Genomic DNA, 14,052 nt, shown 5'->3' with positions numbered 1-14,052 from the left:
TATATTCCAAAGCACTACTTGCTGGTCTCCCACATTCTATGCTCCATAAACCTGAGGTCATCAAAATTCTGCTGCTCGTGTTTTAACTTGCACCAAGCCCTGTTCCCCTACAACTCCTGTGTTCACTGACCTACATTCCTCACATCAAGCAATGTCTTGATTTTAAAATACTCATTCTTGTTTTCAAACCCTCAATGGGTTTGCACCTCCCTGTCTCCGTAATCACTTCCAGCCTCACAGCCCTACAAGATATCTACATTCGTCTAGTTCTGGTCTCTTGAGCATCCCTAATTTTATTCACTCCACCATTGATATCTGTGCCTTCAGTTGCCTATGCCCTAAGTTCTGGAATTTCCTCCCTAAACTTCTATGCCTCTCTAACTTGCTTTCCTCCTTTAAGACACTCCTGTAAATCTACCTCTTTGACCAAATTTTGGTTATCTGCACTCATATCTCCTTATGCGACTCAGTATCATATTTTTGTTTTATAATGCTCCTATGAAGTGTCTTGGGGCATTTTATTCTGTCAAATGGACGATACATGCTGTGTAAAAGCGAAATACTGCAGATGCTGTAAATTTGAAATAAAGACCAAAAATGCTGGAACACTCAGCAGGTCAGGCAGCATCTGAGGAGAGATAGAGTTAACGTTTCAGGTCAAGATGACCTTTCATTGGAACTGATTCTATATAAGTTGTTGTTTGGAACAGTACTTTTGATAGACATCAGGAGACTTTCTGGGACTCTTTGACAAGACTTTACAAACACTCTTATCAACATTTTCCTTGGAAATTCTTTCAGGACTTCACCTAAGAAAAGTGAGCACTGTTCTACTTTACCTTATAGAAGTCATCAGGAGGAAGGAAGTGCTCAGTCATCAGCATTTTGCATTATGTCCTCCTTGCTCTGCTTGAGGAATTGGAGAAAGAGATGAGGCCAGGCAGAGTAGCATCAACTGCTACTAGGAGAGAGGGACTGGAGGGTGAGAGGGTTTTCAGCAGGAGGTCTCTTCATCGAGCAATGCTCCTATGTTCACATGACCCAAGACTAGGAGGTTGCACTTTACTGAGGAGGTTGTTAAGGATCTGTGGCTTCATGAAAAGACTCAGACATCGCAGCACAGCCAGGATTGCATTGTCTGTGGAAATACACAGGTAAAAGAAGCACTTGATTTTTATGCCACTGGAATCCTCTGTACATTTCCACGTAAGGGAGGTCTCTGAGACTCTCTATGCTCTGAGGAATGACCACAATCATTCCCTTTTACTGGAGATGGCCAGAGGAAGACAACTCTAGGATTCAATAGGATTTTAGGATTCCCCATGGTCTAGGGAGCCATTGACTATGCAGATGTGACCATTTGAGCCCCTCATTTAAAATTGGAGATGTTCAGAAACAGGAAGGGAATTCATTCTCTCAACATGTAGTTGAGTGCAACCATTAGCAGTGCATCATGCAAGTGAATACTTGCTCTCCAGAGAGCTGCAAAAATACTTTTACATTAAGACAGTCATCCATCCAACAAATCTTTATTCTCCAATGCAATGTGCACGCATGGCTACCAGGTGCCAAGGTTCACCCTTTGGTGTCTTGCCTCAAGATTCCGATGAGAAACCCCAGGCACCAGCTGGACACTCATATAATAAGCTGGAATATAATTGAGCAGATGATAGGGGTCCTGAAACAGAGGTTTAGATGTGTTGATCAGGAAGGATTTGGTTTTGTGAAAGGGAAATCATGTTCAACCAATTTATTGGAGTTCTTTGCAGGAGTCACATGTGCTGTGGATACAGGGGAACTGGTGGATGCACTGTACTTAGGTTTCCAGAAGGCATTTGATAAGGTGCCACATCAAAGCTTACTGCGGAAAATCAAAGTTCATGGTGTAGGAGGTAACATATTGGCATGCATAGAAGATTGGCTGGCTAACAGGAAACAGAGAGTAGGCATAAATGGGTCTTTTTCTGGTTGGCAGGATGTGATAAGTGGTGTGCCAGAAGAATCAGTGCTGGGGCCTCAACTTTTTACAGTTTATATAAATGACTTGGGTAAAGGGACCGAAGGTATGGTTGCTAAATTTGCTGATGACACAAAGATAGGTAGGAAAGTAAGTTGTGAAGAAGGTATAAGGAGGCTACAAAGGGATATAGGCAGGTTAAATGAGTGGGCAAAGATCTGGCAAATGGAGTATAATGTGAACAAATGTGAAATTGTCCATTTTGGCAGGAAGAATAAAAAAGCATATTATCTAAATGGTGAGAGATTGCAGAGCTCTGAGATGCGGAGGAATCTGGGTGTCCTGGTGCATGCATGAATCACAAAAGTCTAGTATGCAGCTACAAGAAGTAATTAGGAAAGCTAAAAGAGTGTTATTGTTTATTGTGAGGGGAATTAAATACAAAAGTATGGAGGTTATGCTTCACTTGTACAGGACACTTGTGAGACCAAATCTGAAGAACTGTGTACAGTTTTGGTCCCCTTATTTAAGGAAGGATGTAAATGTATTAGAAGCAGTTCAGAGAAGGTTTACTAATATCAGGCAGGTTGTCTCATGAAGAAAGGTTGGACAGGCTAAGCTTGTATCCATTGGAGTTCAGAAGAGTAAGAGGCGACGTGATTGAAATTTTTAAGATCCTGAGGGGTCTTGACCGGGTGTATGTTGGGAGGATGTTTCCTCTTGTGGGAGAATCTAGAACTAGGGGTCACTGTTTAAAAATAAAGGGTTGTCCATTTAGGACAGAGTTGAAGAGAAATTTTTTCTCTCAGATGGTAGTGAGTCTTTGGAACTCCCTTCCTGAAAAGGCAGTGGAAGCATAGTCTTTGGATATTTTTAAGGCAGAGGTAGATAGATTGTTGATAAAGAAGGGGGTGAAAAATTATTGGGGCTGAGTGGGAGGTTACAATCAGATCAGCCATGATCTTATTGAATGGTGAAGCAGGCTCAAGAGGCTGAGTGGCCTACACTTCCTAATTTGTATGTTCGTAGGATGTAGTGTGCAGGACTCAGCTGAGAAAGTGCCCACATTCCTGGTGATTTGTTGCATGTTCCTCAATCTGGGCATCATGACAGACTAGCCAGGAAAACCATCATTGTTCCAGCGGGTCAATTGCAGGAGTTGAAAGAGGAGGAGGCAAGGGGGACCATGGTGGGCACCAGAGTTTTTCAGGTACACGGTCCACATCTGAGAGGGACGCTAGCCGTATTATAAATGAGAAGCGCCTTTGAGAGACAAGTTCCACCATTGGATTCTGCTGCACTGTTAATACATGATGTATCTTCCATGGCTTAGGATCCAACAGGCAGTCCATTAGCTTCAGTCAATCCCTTCTCCATGAAGATCACAATGAAAAGATCCCTAATTCCAGCACTCCCAAATTAGTATAATTACTCTTTATCTAATTACTCCTTATCAAAAACAGTAGAAACGTGACTACAATCATTTGTAAACAGGCTGTCCATTGCACCAGTCATTTGGCTTGTCATAACCATCAGTCTTTTTCAGAACAAAAACAGAATTACCTGGAAAAACTCAGCAGGTCTGGCAGCATCGGTGGAGAAGAAATCAGTTAACGTTTCGAGCCTTCACGGTCGTGAAGGCTCGAAACGTTAACTGATTTCTTCTCCACCGATGCTGCCAGACCTGCTGAGTTTTTCCAGGTAATTCTGTTTTTGTTTTGGATTTCCAGCATCCGCAGTAGCTTTTAGCTTTTTGTTTTTAGTCTTTTTCAGAAGTTTAACTATATGAGGTCCTCAACTGACACCTCTACAGCAGAACTGATATGCAACTTTATCCTATGTTACAGACCATGATGCCAGGAGTGCACAGTTAATTCCAGCCCCACTTCTCTATAGGTCATAACAATAGTTTAAAAATTTAATTTAACCACAAACTGGCCAATTGTTTATTCTTTGACACTGTTATTCCCAGCATAAAAAGACTCTAACCAGGCTTCTTTCAGTAAAGAGAAAAAAATTGATTTATTATAAAACAAACTACTTTTATAAAATGAGTCAACAAACAAGTTGTAGTTTAGAAGTGTAACAATTCTCCCCTTTTCAAAAAAACAGATAATTGAACCCCCATACACTAACACACAAACACAAAGCAGGACAAAACAAACACAGTCCCCTGCAGAGGCTGGAGTATGGGAACATTTCTTTTAAAAGGATAAAATTCAAAAAGGTCTCAACGTTATTGATCAAACAGAATCCTGGTCACAGTAGGTCTGGAAGTTCTTTCTGACTGATTTCTTGGTGAAACTGTCCTTGATGACTCTTACTTATCACAATTTTGCAGATTTTCATAAGATGATTTATTCCGATGAAATGTTTCTGACAAAGGTTTAACTCAAAGGTGGGACAGAGAGAGGGAAAGAGAGAGTCTTTTCCTTGCAACCTGTTCTAAGGCACACCCACACATACTGACTGAGAGTTTTAAAGACTAAGGTGTTCAAAGAATACTTCTCTTAGGCCAGATGTTTTTAACAGTCAGGAAGAGCCTTTAGCCTGGCAATAACTTTTCCTTGTTAACTTAGACATACAAAGTATCTCTTCCCTTTCCAGGTGTTCCCTTCTGGACATCTATCTTGGCCCGTGGGTTTTTTGAAGAATGGCATAGTCACAGCCTTGAATTAATATTGCAAACTTTTAAAAATAACTCAGGAGGCAGAATGTCCAAAATTCAATATCCTTCAATTTTTCAGAATTCGTTCCTCACTCAGTCCATTGCACCAAGCATTTGGTTTGTCACAACCATCGGTCTTTTTCAGAAGTTTGGCCATATGAGGTCCTCAAATGACTCCTCTACAGCAGAACTGATATGCAACTTTGCTGCCTGGAATGGGGTACTTGTGGTGTCCTTTCCACCTGGTATGGCTGCGCACTAGTGCCTGGTGCATCCCGCTGTAAGGATCCCTCTTTTAACCTAGCTCCTAAGTTACATATGGTACTGGTCTCTGAAATGGCACTGCAACAGTGGTAGCCATTGGTGAAATGCATTCTGCATCACTCTCTTCCTCCAATTCCCCCAGGTGTAGACATAGAGAGACAGGGTGGTGCGATTAGGTGGCTGTTGCTCTCATGCATTTGGTCCTGGGTCAAAGGGGCAAGGTGAATTTTGCTCCTGGGAGCCTGCAATGATAAAACTTGATGAATTAGGGAGATGGTGGCATAATGTTAATGACACTAGGCTAGTAACTGAGAGGCACACGGGTTCAAATCCCACCATAACAGCTGGTGGAATTTAAACTCAATTAGTAAATCTGGAATAAATCTGGTGACCATGTAACCATTGTTGACAGTAAAATGTTCTGGTTCACTAACGCCCTTTAGGGAAGGAAATCTGCTGTCCTTACCTGGTCTGGTCTACATGTGACTCCAGATTCACAGCAATGTGGTTGACTCTTAACTGCCCTCTGAAATGGTGGGCAAGCCACTCAGTTCAAGAAAAATTAGGGATGGGCAACAAATTCCTTGCCATGAAAGAATAAATAAACTAGGGTGCAGTGTGTGTGGCCAGTGTAAGAAGATGTGTGTGATGAGTTCATATGGAGTTTTGGAGTGAGGATAGATTTGAGGGAATTAGGGATCAGGAATAGTTGTGCATCTGTAAAGAAGCTGGAGTGGCCACATAAACGATATGCCCCTACTCTACCCTGAGCCACAGATTCTCCCAGTCACCGCCTGCACTGCCTCTTCTTGGGAATGACCTTGTGCAGTGTGGTTAACCTCCCCTGATCAGGTTCTGCTCCAACGTTTATGTGTTATATTTCCCTGGAAGAGGAGTGGTGACTGTGAATCAATGTATTGACAGATATATTTTTGTGCACACGTAACGCCTCACATACAACTGTAGTCAGATGTTGAGGTTATGATGCTGGATGTGGTGCCTTCGCTGAGCAGTTTGAGATGGGATCTTGCCTTGACCACACATGTCAAGTCATTACATTTCTTGTGGCACTGGAGTCATGACCTGGGGCTAGGGCTCCTGGCCGTAGCCTCCCACATGTGCCGCAGTAGCTGCAACAGTGGTGTCCTCCCCACTGCAAGTACAGAACATCCCTCCTCTTCTGTACCTATCCCACCATGACCTTCAGTGCAACATTGGAGAAGCTGGCCACCCCCTCTTCCAGATCCCTGAGACATTTTTTCATGTTGGCTTCCCTCCCAGCCAGCATATTCCACACCTTCAATGGATATGGGTTTGTGCGGTCCAAATATACAACTCCAGGAACATTGCACCTAATCCATGCCCGAGTGCTAAACCTGCAGTTGTCGATTTCAGGGCCTGCAGGCATATTTAAACATGGTAGTCATCATTTAGTTTAAAAAGTGCATGCTAAATCCACATTTTCACAGTATCCATTTAGCGGCTTTTTTCATCTTTTGGACAAAATAATACCCACTCTACTAGAATCACAAGAACAAATGAGAAGAATATGAAATACAATCAAAATGAGAGACCTAAGTGACACAATACTAGCTTGCAAAAATTTAAGGCACTTTAGATAGTTATGAGGCAGTAACTAAATACACCTATCACTCTGGCAAAACATCCAATTCATAGCATCTGAACACAAAAAGAAAGCCCTGCACATATACAGTACCTCTCATGACCTCAGGATGTCCCAAAGTGCTTTACAGGCAATGAAGTGCTTTTGAAGTGTTGGCACCATTGTATTATAAGCCAAACACCATCCTGATTTGGAGACAGTTGTTTGTTCACTGTCACTGGGTCAAATCCTGGAACTGCACCCCAACAATACTGTGGGTGTACCTACACCAAATGGACGGCAGCGGTTCAAGAAGGCAGCTCACCAGTACCAGCACAGCATCAACCTTCCACTGCCTTTTTAGCTCTCCAGGGCTTCTCCTAAGCCCTCACCACTTGGGGCTTGTCACCTGCAGCACTTTTACTGCCTGGGGCCTTATATCTTTGCTCCTCTCCCCAGTGGTTTCTCTGCCCAGAGGTGCCTACTGGTGGTCTCCTCCCAATGATCACTTCCCCCCGGTGGCTCCTTCCGCAGTACCCTCTCTCTCTCTAGGACCTCTCCTGGGCCCTGTGATTGGGTTTTTGTAACATTTTTTCCCTACACAGATGCGTTGAGCAATTGTCCCTTGTCCGAAGATCTCATAACACTGAACTGCGCATGTGCAGCCCACTCCTGATCCTCGTATATGCGGAAATTCCTGGGACATGTCGGGATTTATAGTTCCTAACCTTCGTTCGGGAATCAGGTAAGACAAGACCAAAACTGCACACAGTACTCCAGGTATGGGCTCACCAAAGCCTTGTACAATTGTAGCAAGACTTCTTTATTCCTGTACTCCAACCCCCTTGTAACAAAGGCCAACATGCCATTTGCCTTCAAATTGCTTGCTGAACCTGCAGCTAACTTTGAGTTCCTTAGTTGAACACATCCAAGTCTCTTTGAATATCAACATTTACAAGTTTCAAACCTTTTAAAAATATTCAGCTTTCGATTCTCACTAACAGTGATATTATATTCCAAATACCATCTTGTTTCCCACTCACGTAACTCACATAGCCTCTCTACATCCTCATAACTCACATTTCCACTCAGCTTTGTATCATTAGCAAACTTAGATACATTACTCTTTGTCCCTTTACCTAAGTCATTAATACATGGTGGAATTTTCCATTCCAGTCTAAGTCCCATGGCAGGGGTGGGGGGGGAGCGGGAGTATTTTGCGCTGTGGGGCCTGCTGGGAATTCGTGGTGTTGCACAACCCTGGCCTCATTAATTATGCAGCCGGGGGTTTCCCGATGTATTGTGTGGCAGGGCAGGCTGAATGGCGCGCGCCCCACCGTCATATCCAGGTGCATATTTAAAAATTAGCAATTAACTAAAAGTTGCTGTTAGGCTTGGAAGAAGATGAGTTTTAGTTCAGCCTTAAAACAGGGCTCTGCTTGCAGCTGCAGCTAGTTAATTAGATAACTGGTTTAATCAGACATCAACTGACCCAACGTTCAGGGAGGAGATGGATTGAAGGGGACAGGGAGCTCCAATGCCCAAATTTAGCAATGGCCTGGATGACCTGCTGGATAAAGTGGAGGTCAGGAGGGACATCCTCTATCCAGAGGATGGTAGGGGAAGGCTGAGCAGGGAAACAAACCTAGCATAGGAGGAAGTCTCCAGGGCAGCCAGTGCCACTGGAGAACTGCTCTGCAGTTCAGGAAGTGAATGAATTACCTCATCTGCTCCGCCAGGGTAAGGGAACCTTCAACTGCTCACACTCACCTCACTGAATGGTAGAGGGGACATGGGCCTCAGTGGCAAAGTGATAAGGTGATGCCTCATAGCTGCACTGCAGTCCATCTACTCTGCAGGTGGAGAGACTACCATGGGTCCCTGACCTTTCCACACAGAGACCTCACGTTGTCTGAGAGGGGGGTGGGGGGAGGCAGGGGTTTAGATGTTGAGATGTTGAGGGTACCAGCAAGCTAATGATGCCTCTGTGAGCTTTATCCTTATATCTGCATGGGCTCACCGCTCTGGATGGTGTTGCCACAAAACCCTTCTGGACAAGGTGCAGTGCATCAATCACATGGCACACAATCCAGTGGGTTATTTGTAAGACCGGAAGCATGAGAAAGATACCTCAAACTCATTTGCTCTCAACCCCCTCTTCTCTTGTGTGTAGGATAAGTTAATGCATAATAGGAGAGAAAGAGGGAGAAGACGGGAGGGGGCTGGCTACATCAAAGACATAACAGACTTTGAGGAGCGGGCAGCTGTGTTGGCAGGGAGAGAGCCTGTGGAGATGGAGAGGTTAGTGGGCAGCCTCCATCCAGTAAGGAGCCATGCAAGTCACGTTGAAATCTAAGGGTCACACATTCCTCCATGTTGGGGGGAGCTCATGCAGTCACTTGTTCTCTCCTCTCTCACTGCACTGCACTGAAGTGCTGTGTTTGGCTGCAGTAGAGAGCTTCAGTTGGAGTTTGGTGATTGAGGGGGTTTAAGTGTTGAATTAAGGTTAAATTCTATCTAAAGTCTAGTCTTTCTTTAATTTAGCAATTAACTAAAAGTTGCTGTTAGACTTGGAAGAAGAGGAGTTTTGTTCAGCCTTAAAACAGGGCTCTGCTTGCAGCTGCAACTAGTTAATTAGATAAGTGGCTTTATCAGGTTTTCAGCAGCTAGGTTCAGAGAGTATAGAAGTAGACTATTTTATAGTGCTGACTTTGCCTGCACTGGAGTGCTGTTTTTGGCTGCAGTAGAAAGCTTCAGCTGGAGTTTGGTGACTGGGGGAGTTTGGTGAGAAGGGAGGGGGTGCTCCTTTCTTTTTCTACCTTTGCTGAGAAAGAAGAGCGGTGGCCTTGGTAAATAGGAACTGGTGAGTAAATTAGAAAAGTGCAATATTTGTAAAGTTCCTATACTTGGATTTAACTGCGAAGCGCCAGGAATAAGGGAAATTTAGGGCCGATATAATAAAATAATATAAATAATCCAAAGTAGAATAAAGTTAAAATAAGGGAAGTAGAGTTAAGACATGGCAGAGCAGCTGAGTCAAGTGTAATGAGTGTCCTGTAATATGTGCGAAGTCATGGAAGCTACCGGTGTCCTAGCTGACCACGTGCAGGAAATGCTGTCAGCTACAGGAACTTGAGTTCCGGATTTCAGAACTCGAGCAGCGGCTGGAGTCACTGGTGCATCCGCAAGGCTGAGAACTACGTGGATAGCATGCTCAGAGAGGTGGTCACACCGCAGCTTACGGGCCTGGAGACAGAGAGGGAATGAGTGACCACCAGGCAGTCCAAAAGAAGTTGGTAGGTAGTGCAGGAGTCCCCTGGGGTCTCACTCACATATCGGTTTTCCATTTTGGAAGCTGGTAAGGGTGCTGGTTCCTCAGAGGAATGCAGTGAGAGCCAAGTTTGTGACACCACGAGCAGCTTGGCTGTACAGGAGGGGGGGAAGAAGAAAGGAAGAGCTATAGGGATAGGGATTCATTGTTTAGGGGAACAGACAGGCGTTTCTGTGGCCGTAGACGTGACTCCAGGATGCTATTTTGCCTCCCTGGTGCCAGGGTCAAGGATGTCATACAGCAGCTGCAGGACATTCTTCTGGGGGAAGGTGATCAGCCAGAGGTCGTGGTCCACATTGGTACCAATGACTTAGGTAGGAAGAGGGGTGTGGTGCTGCAATCAGAATTTAGGGAGCTAGGTAGAAAATTAGCAAGCAGGACGTCTAATGTAGTAATCTCCAGATTGCGCCTACTGCCTTGTGCCAGTGAGTACAGAAATAGGAGGATAAAGCAGACGAATGTGTGGCTGGAAAGATGGTGCAGGAGGGAGGGCTTTAGATTCCTGGGACATTGGGACTGGCTCTGGGGGAGATGGCACCAGTACAAACTGGACAGGTTGCACCTGAACAGACCTGGGATTGAGCTCCTTGTGGGGTGTTTTGCTAGTGCTGTTAGGGGGGCTTTAAAATAACTCGGCAGGGGTGTGGGAACCAAGAAAAAACATTAGACAAGAATAGCAGGGTGCACAAAATACTGGGAGGGACAGATAGCACTAGTATAGAGAATAATAAGTTAATAGGTAAAGCTGGGGTAAGGGAGAAAGTAACAAAATCTAAATCAGGGTTACTATGCATGTATGTGAATGCACGGAGTATAGTAAACAAGATTGGGGAGTTACAGGCGCAGATTGCAATGTGAAAATATGATGTTGTGGTGTTAACATAGATATAGTTCAAGGAAGGGCAGAACTGGGTATTAAATCTTCCTGGGTACAAGGTGTTCAGAAGAGATAGAAAGGAGGAGGGGTGGCAGTATTGGTTAAGGAGAGCATTGCAATGCTGGAGAAAGAGAATGTCCCAGAGGGTTCAAGGACAGAATCAATTTGGCTGGAGCTAAGGAACAAAAAGGGCGCAATTACATTGCTCGGTGTAGTCTATAGACTGTCAAATAGTGAGAAGGGCGTAGAAGCTAGAGTATTGCGTGCAGTTCTGGAATCCGCATTATAGGAGGGATGTGATTGCACTGGAGAGAGTGCAGAGGAGATTTACCAGGATGTTGCTTGGGCTGGAGAGTTTTAGTTATGAGGAGAGATTGGATAGACTGGGGTTATTTTCCCTGGAGCAGAGGAGTTTGAGGGGGGACATGATTGAGGTGTATAAAGTTATGAGGGGCATAGATAGGGTAGACAGGAAGGAACTTTTCCCCTTGGTGGAGGGATCAATAACCAGGGGTCATAGATTTAAGGTAAGGGGCAGGAGGTTTAGAGGGGATGTGAGGAAGAATTTTTTCACCCAGAGGGTGGTGGGAATCTGGAACTCATTAGCTGAAAGGGTGGTAGAGGCAGAAACCTTTATAACATTTGAGAAGTATTTGGATGTGCGCTTGCGATGCCAAGACATACAAGGCTTTGGGCCTAGTGCTGGAAAATGGGATTAGAATAGTTAGGTACCTGTTTGACCAGTGCAGATTTGATGGGCCGAAGGGCCTTTTTCTGTGCTGTAGACCTCTAAGAATCTATAAGAACAAATCTGCAGGGAAAATACAGAGAGATACAGGCATTATAGAGTAGTTATAATGGGGGACTTTAATTACCCGAATGTAGACTCGAACAGTGGTAGTGTAAAGGGCGGAGAGGGGCAAAGGTTTGCGTTCAGGAGAAATTTCTACAGCAGTATGTGTCCAGCCCAATAAGAAAAGATGCACTGTTGGACCTGGTTCTTGGATATGAGCTGGGCCAAGTAGATCAAATGTCAGTGGGGCATCATTTAGGAGACAGTGATCATTGTATTGTGTGTTTTAGGATGATAACAGAAAAGGGCTATAGACAATCCACAGCAAGAATAATTAACTGGACAAGAGCTGACTTCGATGGGGCAAGAACGGATCTGGGCCAGATAGACTGGAACGAAAGATTGGCAGGAAAAACTGTAGCTGAACAATGGGCTACCTTCAAAAAAGAATTGGTTCAGGCACAGTCAAGGTATATTCCATCAAAAGGGAAAGGTAGGGCAAACCAATCCAGAGATCCCTGGATGAAAAAGGAGATTGAAATTAAGATAAAGAAGAAAAAGTGTGGTATGACAGATGTCAGGTAGAAAATACAATTGAAAACCAAGAGAAATACAGAAGGTTCAGAGAGGGGGTGAAAATGCATGTTAGAGAAGCGAAGAGGGATTATGGGAAAAGACTGGCAGCCAACATAAAAGGGAATCCCAAAGTCTTCTATAGGCATATAAATAGCAGATGGGTGGTAAAAGGAGGAGTAGGGCCGACTAGGGACACAGAAGGGCATTTGCACATGGACGAAGGAACCATGGCTGAGGTATTAAATAAATATTTGCAATCGTCTTTACCAAGGAGGTAGATGCTACCCAGACCATGGTGACAGATGAAGAAACTCTGTCACTAGAAGGGTTCAAAATTGATAAGGTGGAAGTGTTTAATAGACTGTTGGCACTTAAAGTTGACGAGGCACCGGGACCGGATGAGATGCATCCAAGGATATTGAAGGCAGTGAGTAGAAATTGTAGGGGCACTGGCCATAATCTTTCAGTTTTCCATAGACTCAAGGGTGGTGCCAGGGGACTGGAGAATTGCAAACATTACTTACAATCTTGTTCAGAAAAGGTTGTAAGGATAAGCCCAGCAATTACAGACCAGTCAGTTTAACTTCAATGGTGGGCAAGATTCTAGAAACAATTATTCGGGATAGAATTAGTAGTCACATGGAAAAATATGGGTTGATAAGGAAGAGCCAGCATGGATTTCTAAAGAGGAAATTGTGTTTCACTAACTTGCTGGAGTTTTTTGAAGAGGTAACAGAAAAGGTCGACAAGGGTAATGCTGTTGATGTGGTGTACATGACTTTCAAAAGGCATTTGACACAGCGCCACACAACAGACTTGTGAGGAAAGTTATTGGTCATGGAATAAAAGGGACAGTAGCAACATGGATACAAAATTGACTGAAAAATAGGAAGCAGAGAGTAATGGTCAATGGCTATATTTCGGGCTGGAGGAAGATTTGTAGTGGAGTTCCCCAGGGGTCGGTATTGGGACCCTTGCTTTTCCTGATAGATATTAATGATCTAGATGTACAAGGGATAATTTCAAAGTTTGCGGATGATATGAAGCTTGGGAGTGTTGTGAACTGCGAGGAGGACAGTGTGGAACTTCAAGAGGACATAGCCAAGTTGGAGGAGTGGGCAGATAGGTGGCAGATGAAGTTCAATGCGGAGAAGTGTGAGATGATGCATTTTGGTAGGAAGAACATGGACAGACATTATGAAATGAGGGGTGAAATTTTGAAGGGTGTGCAGGAGCAGAAAGACTTGGGTGTATATGTGCATAGATCATTGAAGGTGGCAGGACAGGTGGAGAGAACAGTTAATAAAACATATAGTATCCTGGGCTTTATTAATAGGGACATAGAGCACAAGAGCAGGGAGATTATGCTGAATTCATATAAAACACTCGTTAGACCTCAGCTGGAATATTGTGTACAGTTCTGGGCGCCACATTATAGGAAGGATGTGAACACATTGGAGGAAGTGCAGAAGAGGTTTACAAGAATGGTTCCAGGGATGAGAAACTTCAGCTATGAGGATAGATTGGAGAGTTTGGGACTGTTCTCCTTGGAGAGAAAAAGGCTGAGAGGAGATTTGATAGAGATGTCTGAAATCATGAGGGGGCTGGATAGAGTAGATAGGGAGAAGCTGTTCCCGCTCGTAAAAGGATCAAGAACGAGAGGGCGCGCATTTAAAGTAATTTATGAAAGAGGCAAGTGTGAAATGAGAAAAAACTTTTTCACGCAAGTGGTTTGGGTCTGGAATGCACTGCCTGGAAGTGTAGGGGAGGCAGGTTCAATCGAGGCATTCAAGAGGGCATTAGATGATTATTTTAATAGAAACAACGTGCAAGAGTTGGGGGAAAAGGCAGAGCAATGGCACTAGTTCATAATGCTCATTTGGAGAGCTGGTGCAGATGTGCTGGGCCAATGGCCTCCTTCTGTGCTGTTAAGATTCTGTGATTTACAGGTCCCAGCAGGAAGTGGGCAAGGCCTGAAGCAGA

The 14,052-nt window shown here is 44.2% G+C and overlaps 1 long non-coding RNA gene across 1 annotated transcript; it reads right to left on the bottom strand.

Moving 5' to 3' along the window:
* Window positions 1–3,960: 3,960 nt before the first annotated feature.
* LOC144682113 (uncharacterized) lies at window positions 3,961–13,725 on the bottom strand. Its single transcript, XR_013576945.1, has 2 exons — window positions 11,433–13,725; window positions 3,961–5,131 (listed from the first exon to the last, which is right to left on the bottom strand). It is a non-coding gene; the product is annotated as an uncharacterized LOC144682113 (long non-coding RNA).
* Window positions 13,726–14,052: the final 327 nt, after the last annotated feature.

This window comes from Cetorhinus maximus, chromosome 1 (assembly GCF_964194155.1).
Source record: "Cetorhinus maximus chromosome 1, sCetMax3.hap1.1, whole genome shotgun sequence".
NCBI classification, from domain to species: domain Eukaryota; kingdom Metazoa; phylum Chordata; class Chondrichthyes; order Lamniformes; family Cetorhinidae; genus Cetorhinus; species Cetorhinus maximus.
This window is presented reverse-complemented; position numbering and strand designations above follow the sequence as displayed.